Below are 16,220 nucleotides of genomic sequence, written 5' to 3'. Positions count from 1 at the left end.
TGCGTAAGGTACCACCACCACCGGGAAGTGGGAGGTGGGAAGTGCCAGAGGGTGAAGTGAGAAATCCCCAGAGAAACCCCCTCCCCTGCTGCTTCTTTGGCAGAGAGCGGCCTTGCCTCTGCCATGCAAGAGGGCAATGTCCCCTGAGGAGGCCTTGCTGAATCTGCCTGGGACGGTTCCGGAAGTAGGAAGGGCGCCGGGGGTGGGGAGGCGGCAGGAATGTTCTGGCCTGCTGCTCGTACAGGCGAGTGTCCCGAGAGGAGGGCCTCTGGACATCAAAGGTTCCTTTTGTCCCCCTCCGAGTGGCAGGGCAGACCGGCCGCTGGCGATGACTCAGGCCTGGCCCTGACGTCACCCACGCCCGGCCACTGGCCTCCCTCTGCAGCCAGGAAACTGGCTGGGGAGTGGCACTCGCAGGCTGCAGCAAATCTCAAAATAAGGAGGCAACTGCCTCTCTCTTCCTCCTCTCCATCGCCCCACAGCACACCTTGGTTTTCTTTTATGCTGCTGCTTTTTTTTGTTTTTGTTTTTTTGAAGCTTCACGGAAGGTTTTACTTATAGATCAACTTTCAAAATGTAGGAAGTCAGAATGGGTGACATCATCAGAAAAATATGTGGAGCTGATCTCGTCCAGAAGTGAAGAACCCAGAGCAAGAAGGCGGTTAGAACTCCTGAGCCCAGGGAATTGGCAGCGTCTGGGTTTCAGAGGAGCCAGCGCCTCGGAGTAAGTGCAGGCCACCCCCAGACCCCCTCACACCGCGCCCTTCACTGTGGGGCGCCATCTTGTTCCCTGACACCTGCACCGGGCAGGCCCCAGCCCAGGGGGAGGGTGTGGGGGCTGCATCTGGGAGACCCTCCAAACAGGGCACCGAGGGGCTCTCTCTGATCTTTCTCTTCTCCACAGGCCCAGACCAGGACGCATTTCCTCTTAAAAAAAAAAAAAATACACACACACACACAGAGTAAGGCCAAATTCTGGTGAAAAGGGCCCACATCGTGCCTTTCCCCGTCACCCCTCTAGTTCTGTTTCCTCTTCGCCCTTCCCCGCTAGTGCTCTGTTTTGGACGGCCAGCGTGTTTGTTCAGAGTTCTGAAATGTTTGTTTCCTGGATCTTAAACCAAGTCATCAGAAACAAAAATAAACCCCATTCTAGGCAAATATGTGCCCTGTGCTGTCAAGTGGTATTTTCGCACCTAACCTGCTAAAAGTTGGCAGCTCTCGTAAGAAAATGACCACAACCTGCCACCCATACCCAGCGTGTTTCTGGTTCTCTGTGGTTGTTCCAGTTCGTGCGCCTCCATGGTCTCATCTCCCTGTTTTCAGAGAGCTTGTTTTCATTCCTGCTTGTGCCACTGCATCTGGGATGATATGAAACGCAGAGACTGATGATAATGTATCTTTGATGTCTGTTTTAATTTCACTGAAACAAGTTTAAGTCTTTGTGTAGCCTATAATTTTACAAGCTCTGGAAGTTTCTACCCAAGAAAGTTAAGTTCCCACGAGTAAAGTTTTAACGTGTTCGTAAGAATTGCAGAGCACACAGACATAGAAATCATCCCGAGTTCTCCTGGCATACAAAGTCATCTCCTAAGTGATTATCTAGTCTTTGTATAGCCTACTTAGCCGAGTAGAATTGTTTTTTATAAATTCAGTTTTATAATGATGGGGTAAGGGTATTTTAAAATGTATCATAAGTTATAAATGCAATTGAAAAGCTTGTTGCATACTGGAAAAGAGCGGCAGATTCCTTTGTAAACTGACAACACCCTTTGAAGATTAACCATTGCGTGCTAATACATCTGTTTTGTAGATCTTACATTTTACTTTTTGTTTTATCTTAATATACCAGGTTGTCTCGAAGTGAGGCTCTGTTAAACCACTGTTCATCTGGCTATAAGATCTGAACGCTGTGACCATTGATTTGGTGAGTGTCATTTGTCCCTAATGGCTGCTTGAATTTAGTTGACTAAATCTATTCTTTAATTTTGTTGTAAGGTACAGGGAAAGGGAAGAAGGCACAGGGACTTCTGCACACAACAATAACAGCTGTATCAAAGAGGATAATAATAATAGTTAAGATAGGCTAATTGCTGTAATAGACTGGAAAAGGTATAATGACTCAAACACAATGGAAGTTTATTTCTTGGTCATGTAACAGAAGAGATCACACATTCATTCAGAGACATAGGTTGAGAGAGGCTCCACCTTCTGCAGTATGTTATTTTAAAGGTCACCTGGGATTGTTTCCACTTCCCAGTGGAGGGGGAAAAAAGTGCACATGGAGATTTTTATGGCCCCTGCCTAGAAGTAGCCAGGACACATCTACTCACATTCTATTGGTTAAAATGCTAGTCACATGACCAGATCTAACTGCAAAGGGGTCTGGGAAATGTAGTCCCTGGATGGGAGCAGCCACTTCCCAGTAACAGCTCTGGAGTGTTTCTGAAGAAGAGGTCGTTCTCTCTGCAAGGCATAATGAGGAACTTAGAGATGCTCAAAGATAAGATAGCAGAATGGAGTAGTGGGGGAAGTAAAAAGAGATCAGATATTTAGAATTATATTAATATAACTGACACTTTTTGGTAAGGAGTGGGCAAGGAGCAGATTTTTCAAGATGCCTCTGTCTGTTCTAATGCTGAGCCTTTACATAAGCACCACTAGGCCCCCAGTGGCCAGAGAACCATGAAGGGCATTCTTCCCCCCCACTTTTACCCCCTCCAGGGTCCTTTTGGTTTAAGACCATTCTGGCTCTGTCATGCTTGTAGGAATTGTCCAATAGAATTCTGTTCTCCTGGTGGTCACTAGGAAAGCTCTTGGAGGTATTTTTTTCTTTTTCTTTTTTTTAGCTCATGGTTCTGTTTGTTCCTGGGGGCTTTGGGAAGCTACCCTGCTCCAGATCTTGGCATGATCTTTAATATTGGGGGATAGAGGGGGAAATTCCTGACAAGATGGGATTCTGAAACCAAGTTATAAGAGAAACATGTGAAAGTAGACTAAAAAAGGCTCCTGCTGAGGATATTAATGCTACCCAAAGGATTTGATGTATAATTCTAGCTTTTTCTTTTCAGGAAAAGTTGCAAAACATTTACTGCAATCATGAGTGGAAAGGGTATAAGCCCTGTTTGAAGAACCCTGAACTAATTTTATATGTTATGTAGTCTTTTCACCATTTCTGGTCTTGGTGCAGTATCCCCCTTGCTGGAAAATATCAGAAACCATATGGTGGTGCCTTTATAATGGCCGCAAGGCATCATAAAGATCTCCAGTAAAAATGGGCTGCATGTGCTCACTTTAGCAGCACCCATACTATAAAAATGGTTTCCAGTCCTTGCCTGAGCTGCCTGGTACCTACTTCTCTAGTTTCATTGTCAATATCTGGCTAGACACTCTGGTCTTGGATTGTATTTTACTCCTGGACTTGACATTTCTGGTGCTCACACCCACACCCTGAAGAATACACATTGTCCCTTGCGTGGGAAGGCCAGCTACTAACTGACTTAACACAGCTCTCAGAGCCTGGCCTCACCTCCTGTAACTGCTGCCTCACACCCGCCAGTCCCTTCACATCAGGAGGAGTGGGATAGAAGAATGAGTTGATTTGTTGCAAAAGTGCTTCAACCTTTGAAAGTCCACTTTCTTGGTTTGATGGGTCCCAAAAGAACCTACTGAGTGGAGAGCTGGCTGTGTTAGCAGAGAAAACTAAAGATAAGGCCAGGTTGACTGGGAGAGCCCAGGACCTGCAACTAGGGAACAGCCCCAAAGAGTAAGCTGAGAACAAGTACCAGGTTTCAAAAGCTGGAGTCTAGTGGGAATGATCGGTTGCTACATGTCCAAGCCTAAAGGAGTCTGCCAGGAAGGGCGGGGCCAAGACCATGGTCAAGAAGGAAAAGGAGTCAAGGTCTATTCACTGGGGAGACTGTTAGTCACAGATTGTTAATTTCAACTGCCATGCGAGAATGACTCCTCAAAGCATTAAGGCTGCAGGAATTGACATAGGAGTGAGGGAGTGAGCTGGGGTCAACCTGATTTTTAAAGTCTAGCTGCCTAGTGTGGCAGAGAGAGGTGTGCCACCACCAAATCAAAATCTCACTGCCATCAACACAGCCCCTCTACAGTGTTGGTACAACATGCTAGGTAAACACTACAGACCCACAGTGAGGCAGGGGTAACAAGCACACTTTGTAAATACTTTGATCTTCAATGTTTTCAAAAATGCATCAAAGTAGATATTACGGGAAAAGCTAGACTTTCTCAAGCTTCCTTAACTTATAATTTTGTAGTTTATTTTAGTTAAAATTTTTTTGTTGAAGTGAGTGAAGTCACTCAGTCGTGTCTGACTCTTTGTGACCCCCATGGACTGTAGCCCACCAGGCTCCTCCAATCATGAAATTTTTTAGGCAAGAGTACTGGAGTGGGTTTCCATGAAGTATAGTTGATTTATACAGTGTTGTGTTAGTTTCTGGTGTATAGCAAGGTGATTCAGTTTAAAATATATATATATATTTGGTTTTTTTTTCCCCATTCTCCAATTCATATGAGGGGTACAGTTCAGTGGGAGGCTACATAGTCTTTTCAGAGCTTAGGTCATGCCTGTTGATTCAGATGTGGTCTGGGCACAGTTGGCTGATGTAGACAGTGCTTGGACCAGTTGATTATTTTTAACCCCAGGTTAAAAGTTTTATACTTTTCAGGGCATAGAAGTACAAGCCCCCCTCTTGCCCTGGGTCAGCATTATGAATGTTCTGTTACTCCCTTTGGAAGATTTTGCAATCTGGCCACGTCACAGTCACCAAAGCTGAGAATTCATGGTAATAGGCCTTCGTGCTTTCTCATGCTGAAATCCCCTGACTTCTTGTCAAGAACGCAGTTGGAAAACACCACACTGAAGACTTCAGGGTTTTGTTTTTAACTCAAGCCTCTGGTTTTCATCAGAACTTTATTGCTTCCTCCCACCTCTAAAATCGTATTTTTAAAAGTGTAAAGCTGAGGTTCTGTCAGAGTAAGTAAGGTAATATATGTGAAATGGTTTGGACAACTTAGGAAAATAGGTGGCAAGTTAGGATGTTGATGAAAACAATCACTGTCTTTGTGATCAGTATTGGTGTTTGGATTTTGATATTGCTAATAGTACTGCAAGTATCATTTTATTTATTTATTTATTGGTCTTTCTAAATTGACTTGCACCTAAAATCCTTAGCACCATTTCCTAACTAGCCAAAGCATGTGGTGTAAAAATTTCAAGGACATTTGGAAGGGTTAGGCCCCCTAAGCCAGGGGCCTAACCAAGAAGCTTCTACTCTTACTCAGGTTTGACCTGGGATTCACTGAGATCCATGAGAGAAAGTAGAGTTGAGCCATCTGTCTGCCAAAAAAAGATGCTTCCTGGCATTCAATGGGGCTCCCAGTGCATTGGCCAGAGGAGGCTTTGAAAGCCTCCATGGATGGAGGCTGGAAGCTCCATGGAAGCTCTGGCCCTGGGTGGAGTCTCCCAAGCTAGAATGAAGCCCATCATCTGTCCAGAAGCCCCCAGGCAGAGTGCAGTCAGTCTGTGTGGCGTTCTGGGGTGAGGCCACGGGGATTATACACAGGGGCAACAAGCATGAAATCAACTCAAGAGCAGTAAAGATGTTGTTCAAACTGAATTCCGTTCCATGTCCCTGTTCCTATAAACTGTTATCTTCAAATGTGGCAAGAAAGTAGTATCTAGTGAAAAGGATTTTATCATTGACCCAAATTCCTGGGCATTGACTATACCAAGGTACTTTGCAAAAGAGAATGTAGCTTAAAATTCACCCCAGCACCAGACTCAGCCTGTCTTCCAAGTCCTCTTGCAGCAGCGAGGCCACGGCTGGACCAGGCTCCTAAGAGGTCTCTCTTCCCTCTCTTTTCATTCCTCAGGAGTCAAATTCTTTTTCTTTACTTAAAAAAAAAAATGTAGCACTGTTTTTCAAATAAAAAGAGCCATAACTAGTCACTATACAAAATCTGGAAAATATAGAAAAGTATCAAGAAGAAACCAACAATCTCCAGTAATCCAACAACCAAGCAACAAGTCAATATTAACATGTTGATGTATTTCTTGTCAGTTTTCTCATATATATTCTTTTCTTCTTTTGAACATTATTGAAATGTTATTTTATATGCCTCTTTTTAAATTTTATATATGTTATAAACATTTTTCCAAGTCACTAAATGATTTCACCCCACTTAACATTATGTTGTAAACATTTTTCCAAGTCACTAAATGATCTTTTGAAATTTTTATTTTTAATGGCTGTGTTTCCATTGCATGGATATGTCTTAATTTATCCATTCTTTTTTATGTACATTTTTATTGCCTCTAGTGTTCTGCTATTATAAACGTAAAAATGTTCTTATAAATAAATCTTGGTGGACATCTGAGGGAAAATTCCTAGAATTGAATCGGTAGGTCAAATGGCCTATTTTTAAAGTTTCTAATGCATAAATCAGCCCGTGAAAAGTTACCAATGTCTATTTCTAAATCTAAGTCCCCTTCCGTTTCTCATGTTAAAATACTTGTTCCTAGACCCTGGTGGCATGGAAAGCTCTGAGGAGGGGGCCTAGGAATATGTATTTTAATATACCCTCCCAGTCCCTATGCACATTAAGGCCTGAGGACTATTGATAATACTGTGTTCAATTTAATAAATGTTCATTTTGCAGCAGCACTTACAACACAGACAGAAAAAAGTCAAGGAACTCTAAGCTAGTACATCCAAACTAGAATTTAACTTAAAAGTGTTTTTTGGCTTCTGAATTTTAGATTTCTCCTTAATCGTGATATGATACAGTTGCAAGTTTATCAGCTAGGGAGTTTGGAAACTTTACTGAAATATAAGATAACAGAGCCACAGAATAGTTCCTTTACTCACTTGTGGTTGTTGCCCAGAGATCTAGTGGCAGAGGAAGAGTTAGAACTTGAGTGACAAAGAGCCTGGATCCACCCAACCTCTGGGTGGCTTTACCAAGTCCTAGCTTGTACTGCTTACTGAACAACAGGACAATAAATTGAGAGACAAGTTGTTGGGTCAAAGAATACCAACTTTATTCAGAAAGCCAGCAACCATCTTACCCAAGTTAGAGTTCAGGCTTCTTTTATGCTAAAATAGGAACAGATTTGACTGGTTGTTGCAAACATCTAGATATTGGAATCCTTTGTTCTTGCAGCCTTCCACATAGATCTGGTCACAATGTTCCTATAAACCTCCAGCAAGACAAATGTTATTCTCTATTATGCAACTTTGTATCTCTATATGAATGGAGAAGTGTTATCCTTTTAAAGGTCACAGTCTTGAGAATAGGATATCATGTACATTTTGGACTACTGGCAGCATTCTTTTTCACAAAGTGTTGAGCCAGCATGCCTAAGCACAGGCAACAGAGTGCAAGGCTTAGAGCTGGAGGAATAGCTCCAATATGAAGTCAGATTTTTTTCTTCTCTGTTGCAGTAGTAGAGACAAGGCACTGACTCCTAAAGTGAGCCCCTGGTTCTACCAGGGAATGTTTATCTGCCTTCTGATAGGCAGGGCATACCTCAGGACATGTGTGGGCAGCCCAGACCCTGTGAGGGACGCCATAAGAGACTACCCTGTGCCCTGAGCACCAAGATGATAACGCTTAGTCTGAGGAAGACATAGGGAGCCATGTGGATCCAGGCCATAAGAGCCAAGTAGGAGGTGGGGTCCAGAGTCAGAAGCCAAGAGAACAGAGCAGGGACAGAACAAGATTCACACTGTGGGCAAATGTTAGGTCACAGGAGGCGTGAGTAGAAAAGACAAAGCCAGAGCTGAGGGGCGCTGCTGTGGTTCAGCCTTAAGGATGGAGGTTCATTACCCAAATTCATGGTCAGGTGAGGCACTGCCCCTGTCTCCACCTGCCTCATTGTATCTGAAAGGTGCTATGTGCTTGGCTGCCTTCTGACAGGAGGTAAGTGGGAGCACATGGCCAAATGGAGCAGTGAGTCAGAGAAGAGGTCCCCAAGAATGGAAACCTGGAAAATGTTCTGTTACACCAGAGAACGGAATGAACAAACAACAGCCAAATTCTAAAATTCTCACCGCCTGCTAAGAGGAAGTGTGACTATCCATCCCATCTGCATGACTCTTCTCAAAGTCATCAGACCACCATCTCATCATTTCAGGTTCAGCCTCCAGAGACTGTTCGGCCCCCAACAGTCCCCAGTTCATGATCAGGTTCTGTAAGACACTATCTAGATTCCTCCATGCCCAAGTTCACATGCATCTCCTGTGAATGCACCAGGGGAGGCACAAGAGCCCGAACCGAGAGGAACCCAGAGGAGAACCTTCACAGCATCCGTCCTCCATACGGAAGCGTGAGGGAATCTACCCAGGATCACCAAGCTTCCCTGCTTCTGTGCAGGATCTCCATGATCTCTTGGCTGTCCTCATGCAGGATCTCTGCCCTCCTGATTCTTGACCTCCTGGCCAAACCTGTGGAGGCAGGGTCTTGATGAGTATGGGTTCTGGGAAGGTTCACAGCCTCCCTTGAATCAGGGGTGCAACAGACGGAGGCTGACTTTCCAGACATGGCTGGGGCAGTTTGAGTCATCCCCATGGGGCTGGCCCTTTTCAAAGCCCATTTCCCTGGTCATATGAACACCTTCCTTGGCTGAGGCACCTTCTGCTACTCAGATGGAATTCTACTTGTTGGCAAGACCTGGATCCCTAGGTTGGGAAGCTCCCTGTGGTGGTGACAGCATTGCCTCAAATCTAACTCCCAGGAGGTAGAAATCAGAGGTCCATGACATCCAGACAAGGTGTCCACATGCTGCAGGAGAGTCTTGAGCTTTCAGAGTAGGAGGTCCAAGGGCAAGAAGTGTTCAGTGGGGCCTCTGACATCTGACAAGTGCCACTGGTGGTCCCACCCTTACCTGTCTGTGCTGACTCTACATCCCACCACCACCCCACTGCCCCATGCTAATAAGGTAGTAACTTTAGGAATAAAAAGCACTTACACAGTCTCTGGCCAAAGCTTCAGGCAAAGTCTGTCCCCATCACATGGCTGTTATATCATGGCCTTCATATTATGCCACGGGAGTGAATGTCACTGGTATCAAGTCTGGGCCAAGAAATACTGCCTTAAAGAAACCCAACATTCACAGATGGTGAAGTCCTACTACTGATGTCAGGAGCAGCTGGACAAACCCGAGGCCTCACCCTATATCGAGAGCCTCATTTTCCATCATCAAAATGCCAAACAGCACACAGTGCTATGTAGACAGTATTTGGAAAGCTGGAAAGTGAGAGAGGCCTGAAGCCACAGCAGTCACGCTCTGAAGGCCCTACAAGTGGACTGCCACCCTGACTGGGGGCCATCAGAATGAGCCCCGATGAGTCTATCAGGATGGCTAAAATAAAAAAAAGAAATACTGATGTGACTAAATGCTGGCGAGGATGCAGAGAAAATGGATCACTCATACGTTGCTGGTGGGAGTATGAATGGTGCAACACTCTGAAAGAGTTCGATAGTTTTTAATAAAGGTTAGCAGATATATGGAGAAGGCAATGGCACCCCACTCCAGTACTCTTGTCTGGAAAATCCCACGGATGGAGGAGCCTGGTAGGCTGCAGTCCATGGGGTCGCTAAGAGTCGGACATGACTGAGCGACTTCACTTTCACTTTTCATTTTCATGCATTGGAGAAGGAAATGGCAACCCACTCCAGTGTTCTTGCCTGGAGAATCTCAGGGACGGGGGAGCCTGGTGGGCTGCCGCCTATGGGGTCGCACAGGGTCGGACAGACTGAAGTGACTTAGCAGCAGCAGCAGCAGCAGATATATACCATATATTCCCACTCTTGGATATTTACAGAAGAGAAATGATAACTTAGGTTTACACGAATGAATCTAAGTACCTTCACAAATGGGGCTTCCAGGTGGCACTAATGGTCAAGAACCTGCCTGCCAATTCAGGAGACATGAGACGTGGGTTTGATCCCTGGGTTAGGAAGGTCCCCTGGAGGAGAGCATGGCAACCCACTGCAGTATTCTTGTCTGGAGAACTCCACTGACAGAGGAACCAGAGGGTCACAAAGAATTGGACTTCACTGAAGTGACTTAGCAGTCACATGAATATTCATAGCCTTTTTATTTGTTCTAGCTTAAAACTGGATACCCGCCAAATGTCCTTTAGTGGATGAATGGATAACAAACTGTGATACGTTCATATCATGGTATACTATTCAGCAATAAAAAGTCACATCTACCCATCCAACTTGAATGGCTCATAAGGGCGTTCTGCTGGGTGAGAGAAAGTCAGTCCCAAAGGGTTACAGAGTGCAAGATTCCATTTATATAACATTATCAAAGGGGCAAAATTACAGTGCTGAGAACAGATCAGTGCCAGGGATTATGCTTGGGGGAAGGTGTGACTTATGGTGGGGTAGCGCAGGGGGTTTCTTCGTGATGATGGTGTAGTTTTGTATCAGGGTTGTGTTGACAGCTACTCCAATCTTCACATGTGATAAAATTTCATGGAACTCTAGACACACACACACAAGAGCATGTAAGAACTGCTAAAATCTGCGGGAGTAGTCTGTGCCTAAGTTCACAGTGTTGTACCAGTATTAGTATTGCTTTCCTGGTTTAGAGAATGTATTCAGTTCAGTTCAGTCTCTCAGTCGTGTCCGACTCTCCGCGACCCCATGAATCACAGCACGCCAGGCCTCCCTATCCATCACCAACTCCCTGAGTTCACTCAAACTCATGTCCACAGGGTCGGTGATACCATCCAGCCATCTCATTCTCGGTCGTCCCCTTCTCCTCCCGCCCCCAACCTTTCCCAGCATCAGTCTTTTCCAGCGGATACAGTATTGATAAAAGATAGCATCATTCTGAGAAGACAGGTGACATCATACAGCTACTGTACTGTTTTTGCAACTTCTTGTGAATCGTAAACTAGTTCCCCCCAAACTATTAAAAACAACTTTTTAAAATTTTAAGTTTAATTAAAGAGGGAGGTTGTCCCTCGTCCCCAAGAAAGGGGTATTCAGCCCCTGGCTTCTCTTTTGTGAGCAACTCCTATTGTTTATTGCTAATTTATGGTTCGGCTTCTAAGGCGGCGTCCTAGTGGCTTTGGCCTCACCCTCTGCATTTCGGAGTCAGTCAGAGTTGGCCCATCTCGGATGCAATCGAAGCTCAAGTCTTGCAGGGCTACGTGTGAACATCCCGTCTTCCCCCACCCGGGCTGTGACTTCAAAGCGAGATGAAGACTCAGATCTAAGAAACAGTCTGACGGTGAAACTCTAGGACGAATCATCCTTCCAGCCCTAGCACGGTAATTTCTTCTCTGGAATGGCTCTTTGTCTTCCCTGAGCTTCAGACAGATTGTTCTCGTCACCTTCACCAAAGGGCCCTTCCTCTAATGGAAGGAGATTAACCCTTCTCTGCGTGCCCCGCCCCCGACCAGTCTCATTCAGTAGAGGGCTTTCTCTCACCAGCTCTGCTCTCTCTGGGCCTCGTGCCACAGCTGAACGCCCCAGCCTGAGATGGCTGCCTTCCCTCTGAAGCATTTGCGCCTCTGTCAAACACCTTTTTGCCAGACTTGGCCCTGGGAAGACAGTTTTGAAATTAAACTTATCGTGAGCTGGCGGGGTTCACAGTAGGGAATTGCACAAGGCCCTGGGGCATTTAGGTCAAGTGCTCCCTGCTGTGCTCATTACCTTCAGGGCCTCATCCGAGCGAAATTCTAGCATTATTTACTCAGTGGTTTTGTGGAGGGGTCCCCAGCACCATCGAAGATCAAAGCTGTGCCTATGGGGCTGCTGTCTGCGTGGCATCCTATCCGGATATGACAAGAAACACACATAAGCCACTGTCCCCCCCAGGACTGGCCTCAGCCTCCGATTTCCTGCCGCATCTTATTTATTAGGGGCAGTCATCTCAAGAGACCGTGAGGAGAGGGGCCTAAGTGTACGTGTCTCAGGCCTGGCTGTAAGTTGTATTCAGGACGCTGTACCCGAAAGGGGACTGACTATTTGAGTTGTTGATCTTCAGTAGGCGTTGGTGAATCTCCTAGTTTTGCACCTTTTGGTTTCAAAACCGTACTGAACAACGGAAAATGAAACCTGCAACTTATTTTTAGCTGCTAATGCTAACTCATGAGATTTTTTTTTTCTTTGCAAACCAAATAGGATAAAGGCTACTTCAGCTGGCTGAACTTAATCTGATTGACTTAATATAGCAATCAAGTCTGCTTCTCTGATACTTCTCAAATAATACTAGGTCCCAAGTGAAATTTTTGGCTAATATTAACTATTTTTGCTTAAAATTATGTTCTGTTGAGCTTTAAAAAAGTTAAATAGCTAAACATTTTCTTCTGGGAGGAATTGGGAAAGAACTTACAAACCCTCTATACTGGAATCTATGTGTTAATTCACTTATTCTATAATCATTTTTAAGGCATCTGTTTAAGTGAAAGGTGGATTTTTTTTTTTTAGTTGAGCCAGTGTGTTGAACTAGAAAGAGTAGAATACTCATAATTTAGGAAACTGGCCTTTATCCTGGTTGCTGAAGTCCTCAGATATCACACTCCCTGAATCTGATTTTCTCCTCCCTTCAAGAAAGGGTTTAGATGATATCTTCCCAAGTGCCTTGCCCATCCTGTAATTCTGTGTAATGGGCTCTGCCACTGACAGCGCAGGGAAATGTTGAGGCACATTTTGGAGGCTGTGGTGTTGTCATCAGGCCGCTCTTAATTTCTGTCTCCCCTTTCCCTATCCTAGGAGGGACAGATGTAAACATAGCCTGTGGTCTGCTCGCCAGACAACTTGTGCCCACCCCCCCCCCCACCTTGGTAAACAAGTGATTAAGAACTTGAAAGACTTCCACAGGTATTTTTAGTTCCCAGATCCGTTCCTTAACTCACAGAAGAAGTTTTTTCATTTTAGGAAGTGGTTTCAGGGAATAAAGCTGAGGATTCCCCTGGGAGTGGTAGGAGCAGAGAAAGGACCCCTAATTTGGTGTTGGTCAATTAAGAGCCTACCCATAGAAGCCCCTCCATCGCACTAGGCAATGCTCTATTTGCCGTGGAAGAGACACAGGTCTCACAGGGTGCCAGCCAGAGACATGAGTAAAGGCAGATAGTTCAATACGACAAAAACGTACTGTGCTTTTATCTTTAGTGCAAAGGAAGTAAAGATTCGCTGAGGTTTGTTAAGCTGCTCTGGTGAGAAGAGGTTGATGGTCATGACCTTTCTGAAATACGAAGTCATTTGTCTGAGAGAAAAAAAAGCAAATGACTTTGTTCCCAGGTTGTCGTGGAATGTTTGTTGCCCAGGATGCACATAGATACAAGGAGAGGGTTATCCTCTCATGTGAGGGTAGATTTTCCCCATCTGTAAGATTTCTTCCTCCTCTACCTTCATTTGCGTCCCCACCTTCCCTGTTCAACCTAGTTGCCAGTCTCTCTAGAAAGAAGAAATTCAGCCTTCTTGCTGAATGTCTTTGGTCCGTTCAGGATCTAGAAGACCCTGTTGTTCCATTTGCTGTCCATCTGGGGAGTGGCAAACAGTGATGACTGCAAACAAATGTGTGACCAAGGATGCAGGAATGCTCTTGGCCTCGGTGGGCAGGCAAGATCCTTATTAGTGCCATGTTTCCAACGCACTGCAGATTGAAAGCAGGGGCATTCTCTTGCTAGAGCTGAGATTGTGATATTGAAAATGATGGTGAGCCATGCTGGTGAGTATTCGCACAGGAGAGTCTGAGCTGGATGAGGGTGAAGTGGGAAGTTGTCTACCACAGTCTCCCTGGAAACACAAAGTCACACACCACTTTGTCTCAGTTGAAAACCCCATGGTTCACATTCCCTTCTCCCTGCAGCCCTTTCCTTGAAGGTAACCTCAGTTTGGTCCCCAGGGCTTGCTACCCAGACCTTGCCATCAAATGTGTGCTCCTCGCCCACATCTTATACAGATGCTGATGGAGGCAAGTGAGAAAGCTCATGTCTTGAGCAAATTCCTGGAGATGTTTAAGGACAGGGAAGCCTAACGTGCTGCTGACTATGGCATCGCAAAGAGTCAAACATGACTGAGTGACTGAACAGTAGCAACAAAAGAACTGGAGCAGGCTTCTTGGAGCTCAAACTCATCATGCTCCTCCATTTATCTAACTCTGTTCTACTACCTTAGGAGCGTCGAGAGAGATAATCCGCCTCTTCTATTTCTATATCGAGCAGGCTAGAGCTCATAGAGTTGATTAGAAAGCCCCCTTCGCAAGTTCTCTGGTTGCCATCTAGAATTACTGCCAAAGAGCGAGACAGTCAACTGGCCGTATAACCTGAAAGTAGGAGGCTCAGAGTGCAGCTCTTGGCCTAACCAACCTAGGAAGCAAGCTCGGCTGGACTTTTTAGAATCCCAAACCTTTAGAGCTAGAAGGGATGTTAAATGGGGGCAAAAGCAGATGTCCACATAAAGAGGTAATTGTTAAAATGATGCACTTGAAACTCTAAACTTGGTTGAGGAAAATTTCCCATTCAAAAGTTTGTTTTAAAAATGTGTTAGGGGGACTTCCCTGGTGGTCCAGTGGTTGGGACTTCACCTTCTGGTGCAAGGGGTGCAGGTTCAATCCCTGGCCAGGGGTTAAGATCATACATGCCACACAGCCAAAAAACCAAAACATAAAATGAGAGCAATCCTGTAACAAATTCAATAAAGGCTTTAAAAATGGTCTGCATCAAAAAAGAATCTTTTAAGAAATAAAATATTTGGGGGGAAGGAACTCATCATACAGACTTAAGTTATCTATTTAGGACAGAAATACTATTTGTTAGCAGAAACCAGGTCCATCTTGATTGTTATACTGATTTTTCTTTGATAATTTAGATTAGGACCATCTAACAACCAGATAACAGATTTACCCACAAATACAGGCTTGTAGAAAAATTTTAATACAGGAAATGAGTAAACTCACTTATTAAGTGTGTGATCTTAGGCCAATGACCATATCTCTCATAGCCTTGGTTTCCTCATCTGTACCACAGAAAGACGGGACTTCATTAGGTAAAGTAGTCTGTTCAGATAGATACATAAGCTTTTCCACTGATTTCGCCTGATAAAACATTTCCAAACGATGACAAATCTCTGACCAAAATTGTTATCCTGGTTTCTACCCTTAACTTTCCAACACAGTCTAGTTAATTCCTGTCCTCTTATTCTTTTCCACTTGCTGGTCCAAACTGTCTGCAGTTGTTACCCACGGTTCCCAGAGCTTGGATAGTTGAAACTGTTTCATCTAAACAGGGATGATCCTGGCTCCAGGGAGCAGAAGTCTTCTCTACCGCAAGTCTGCGCGGTAAGAAGATTCTTACATCAGGGCAGAGTGTGGATGAAGCAGGTTTTATCCTCTTTGCTGCTGCTGCTGCTAAGTCACTTCAGTCGTGTCCGACTCTGTGTGACCCCATAGACGGCAGCCCACCAGGCTCCCCCGTCCCTGGGATTCTCCAGGCAAGAACACTGGAGTGGGTTGCCATTTTCTTCTCCAATGCATGAAAGTGAAAGTGAAGTCGCTCAGTCATGTCCGACTCTTAGCGACCCCATGGACTGCAGCCCACCAGGCTCCTCCATCCATGGGATTTTCCAGGCAAGAGCTTAGATTGGTGGAAAGACCCAGACTTTGGAATCAACTGGACTTGGTTTGAATCCTAACTCTGCTGTGTGTGTCTGGTAATTCCAATTAGTTACTCACCTAAAGGTGATGATAACTAATACTCATCTTGCAGTATTATTGGGTGAGAATTAAATAATATGTGCTGTGCTTAGTTGCTCAGTCATATCTGACTCTTTGTGACCCCACGGACTGTAGCCCAGGCTCCTCTGTCCATGGGGATTCTCCAGGCAAAAATACTGGAGTGGGTTGCCATGCCCTCCTCAGAAGATCTTCCCAAGCCAGGGATCAAACCCAGGTCTTCCGCAACGTGGGCAGATTCTTTACCGTCTGAGCCACCAGGGAAACCCATGAATACTGGAGTGGGTAGCCTATCCCTTCTCCAGGGGATCTTCCCAACCCAGGAATAGAACCAGGGTCTCCTGCATTGTAGGTGGATTCTTTACCAGCTGAGCTACCAGGGATAGCTAAAATATTGAGTATGTTGTAGGTTTTCAATAAATGGTAGCTACTATAGACTTAGCTCTGATCAAGGTAGAAAGCAGAAGTTCCCACCTACATCTTTAGGCAAAATGTA

At 45.0% G+C, this 16,220-nt stretch overlaps 1 protein-coding gene across 8 annotated transcripts in view; it reads left to right on the top strand.

The window, feature by feature from the left end:
- Positions 1 to 292: 292 nt before the first annotated feature.
- Positions 293 to 16,220, top strand: part of ZBTB38 (zinc finger and BTB domain containing 38) — a 77,997-nt gene continuing 62,069 nt past the window's right edge. For all 8 annotated transcript variants that reach the window (XM_055412650.2, XM_055412688.2, XM_088840206.1 and 5 more), the window contains exons 1-2: positions 293 to 724; positions 1,850 to 1,924. The gene's annotated coding sequence lies outside the window, so the exon portion shown is untranslated. The remainder of the gene's footprint in view (positions 725 to 1,849; positions 1,925 to 16,220) is intronic.

Source organism: Moschus berezovskii, chromosome 1 (assembly GCF_049115385.1).
Source record: "Moschus berezovskii isolate FMDL1 chromosome 1, NW_MosBer_1.0, whole genome shotgun sequence".
In the NCBI taxonomy this organism is placed as follows: Eukaryota; Metazoa; Chordata; class Mammalia; order Artiodactyla; family Moschidae; genus Moschus; species Moschus berezovskii.
The sequence above is the reverse complement of the archived record's forward strand: the minus strand, read 5'-3'. Positions and strand labels throughout refer to the sequence as shown.